The sequence below is a fragment of the Coregonus clupeaformis genome, unplaced genomic scaffold (genome assembly GCF_020615455.1).
Source record: "Coregonus clupeaformis isolate EN_2021a unplaced genomic scaffold, ASM2061545v1 scaf0327, whole genome shotgun sequence".
Taxonomy (NCBI): Eukaryota; Metazoa; Chordata; class Actinopteri; order Salmoniformes; family Salmonidae; genus Coregonus; species Coregonus clupeaformis.
Genome location: NW_025533782.1, coordinates 406,549 through 410,564, shown reverse-complemented (window position 1 = coordinate 410,564; position 4,016 = coordinate 406,549).

Here is a 4,016-nt window from a genome sequence, read left to right as displayed (position 1 = left end):
TGGCACCATAAGGTAGCCTAGGCAGAGAGCTCTATAAATATGTGTTAAGTTGCGTCAATTCAAATCTGGTATTAGGAACAAAAGAGGTCAATACACGTCTTCTAAAATAGACTAGTATTTTAATTAATGCAAAACACTTCAATGGTAAATATGATGTTCGTATATACGGGTCCACTGAAATACCACGCAGGGCACTCAGAGAACTGATCCATTGTTCTAAGTTCTTCTCCAAATACTCTGACAGAGATAGTTCCCACTCCCTGCTGGCCAATCAGAGTAGAGACTGAGCGTGGTTTAGACTTACTCAGCCTATCGTTGGCACACAGGCTGGTCCCAGCCCCTTGGCGCTTCACCGTTGCACACTGTTGCCAGGCATAAGTTGTTATCATCACACCTTGTCCCGAGTCAGCACCCATAGACACAGTTCCCCTGTACTCTTTGTACCTACGTCCTTGGACGGTTCACAGATCACAAAGAGGCAGTGTTCGTGTATGTGAGACACAAGTTCTTATCTCCCCCTACTCCCTAAAACAGCTCCTCACATTAATCACAGCTTGTTAGGTTAAACAATTTATATCAGTACAGTACAAACCTTTTATGTTTAATCATTAATGCATTCTTTCTAAGCTAGGCATCAAATCTAGTTATAAGAAAATAATTTCCCATATATGGTACATATTTTTTATTATTATTTGTAAAAAAAAATTGTTGCATTTTTTAATGTATTTTTTGGGGGGGTTGGCTGCTCTAGGGTTTGATCACTATATCCTGTGGACTCAGAGTTGTAGGATCGTGATGAAAAGTCTTGATAGCTAGCTAGCTGGCTGTTTGGATTCAAATAATTTGGCTTTCTGTTTCATCTGTTTGGAAGTATTACACCAAGGACTGCATGCTGTGTCCAGTCAGAGGTAGCAGAGGAAGTTCAAGCACTTTTCAGGGAACACTCCTAACCACTGCCAAGATGTGGTGGCTTTTCGTGCGCTTTTCATCAGCCATGGCATCACCGAGGTGGGTGCTACATTCCTGGCAATGGAGGACCAGCACCAGAGAAGCGGCTCCAATGGAGTGACTGACCATTCAGAGAAGCAGGTGTGGTGCGCTGTTGAAGAGCTCTGGGCCTGTTTTTTCATACTGTCTTTGTTTCTCCTTGTCTGTCACATCAATGCCCTCTCCCACTGAACCTACACTGCCTTTCCAACCCAAATTGCCTCAACTTCATCCCAAGCCGACTGAGACTTTCAATCTCCATAATTTCTATTTTTTGTTTGTTGTTTTAATTTTTATGCGCTTTGTGATTCTTTGAAAAGCACTATACAGGTTCAAAAATGAATTAATTATTATTAGTAAACCCAAGTATGCCTAGCAGGCTAGGCCTACTATGTAGGCTAGGCCTACTATGTTATGTTTGTTAATCTTTTGAGCCATTTATTTAAGAGGACCACAATGGAAATACATTTTCAAACTTTTGTGTCATCCTCAATGATTTTAAATGCATTATCCACATGTGTGGTTGTATTGTGTTTTAAATGATCAAATATATATATATATATATATATATATATATATATATATATATATATATATATATAAATAACATGGGCACCCCTACAGTTAACACATACCGTTTCTTTCACCGATACTACACATTCCTTTGTCCCATGCCCTCCTGCACACTTCTTACATCTAGGGATCTCCCGCCTACACCCTGCTGCAACATGACCATAAGTTTGGCACCTGAAACACCGTAGTGGATTCGGCACAAAAGCTTTTACAGGATAACTGATATATCCTAACGTTAATTTCAAAATTCAAAAGGACAGACAGTGGCCGTGTTCGAAAGGATCAAAAACGTTATGTATCATGGGTAAATTGTGACTGACTGACTGAACCACAAATAATAATGAGTAGTTATTTATGATGGAAGATGATTTGTAGATCAGTCAGTCTGCAGTCGCCTGCACTGTCGGCTGCAATGTCTAACAAGTGCAGTGACTCTTCTGTTTCACCACGCTCGCGACGGGGTCTGTGTCACAGACACCGGGAATCTTCAACTTCAGTTGATCCACCTCCACCCTTACCGCTACTCCAGTAATCACTCCTTTCAATGGCACCCTGTTCCTGAGAACAAAGCAAGAAACAGGTCTTGTCCCCATTCGCGTGGCATAGAGCGCCCGCTCTCTCTGGGTGGAAGAAACACAAAAAATTATCACAAGTCCACTTCAGGTTATCTTCACCGGTTCAACAGTACCCAACTCCTTTTTCACCCAATCTGAAACCACATATAGGTTAGCCAAAAGGCTGGGGTCCACTTTCTCCAAAAAATGTCACTCCTACTGGACCAGATTCATATTTATCATGACCATCAGTGCAAGGCTCTTCACCACACTTGGCACCTCAGGTAATTCATTTTCATTCTCTTCCAATTCACCTCCAGAGCTACTGGAGTACAGCTCATTCTGTTTGTACTTGACGCCAATCGTCCTCTACGCACCGTCTCCCTCGATGTTGCTAGCTTCATCGGATTCAAACTCGTAACCTACTTCCTTCCATCTCCTCATTGATCCCATGCCTGGAAATATACTTCCATTAGAATCCTTATCACTTTCACTGTCGGACTCGATGTTCCACGTGTCTCCATCCTTTTCCACTACTACTTTTTGTTTAAGTCTCTTGACAGCCGCCATGCTCCCACTGCAAAAACTTGCAGTCGACTCCAGCCAAAACTCTTCTACCAGCTTGACATAGAGAGAAATAGTAATGCAGTCTTTTTGTAGGCACTAACTCCACCATGGTTCATTAAACAAAACCTATGGGGAAAATGAATGCCGTTTTTGGATAAACGCCGAAAATAAGGTGTGTGATAAACACAGGCTTAGCAGATCTTATACGTTTTGTTCTATGAGATCATCTTCATCAGCTAATGTCACTTTTTGTGAATTTTGAAGAATTTATGTAATTCAAAAAAGCACCTAAAGCACATAAAGGCTTCGTAATTCATAAAGGTCATGTTGACTTACTGTTATTATCTCAGAACAAAACATATATCTCCTAAGCCTGTGTGAATGTCAGACCTTATTTTCTGCTTTTATTCCAAAACCCTATTCTTTGCCCATACATTTTTCCCATAGGGATGGCTGAACGATCTGAGGTAACTAATTTCCTGGTTTTAGGACTACAACACCATGCTATAATAAGGAACTACAAGCTGACGAGCTCTATTGCTGTGCATTAAATAGAAAAGTGCATTACTGCCACCTGCTGTACTGGATGTCAAAACGCCGCCCCTCCATCAGCCTCGTGCGCCCTCTAGTGGTCTGTCTTGTAGCATGCATGATCTCTGAAACTGCCATCGAAATAGTGAAGGAAATAGTCTTTCGGTGTGAAAATGTTTTCTTCATAGCACAATTTTGGGGCCAATTATTGCCATAACATAATTTCATATCTTAATGCACAGCAATTAAAAATGTCCCATTCAGTGGGCAAGGCATCTACTCCTCATAACAACTTGGATTTGCAATATCCAGCTGACTCACGCACTGCAAAAATAGATGTATCTATATTTTAATGTCTATGTATTATTAATTAATAGTATATTTGAAGCATAATGCATGCCTTATATAGTGTGCTGCTGGATGCTGAATGAATCATGTAGTTCTATGAGCTTGAAATGCTTGGTTTCAAAGTGTTGAGGTATATCAAATCAAATCTCAAATCACATTTTATTGGTCACATACACATACACATATTTAGCAGATGTTATTGCGGGTGTAGCGAAATGCTTGTAAATATATGGGATATGGCAGATGTATGCATATAAAACACTGCCCATTCTTGGAAACCTGTGATAAATGTTATATTGATTGATTCTGCCTGGACAGAAAGCGCACCACACTGCCATAAAGCAATTTTGCGTGCTTGACCTTCTGCAGTTAATCTTAAAAACGTGGGCGGGTATTTCGATTTGCATTTAAAGCCAGAGCTTTCATATTGTCGCAAACCCGTGTGTCGTAAAGCAC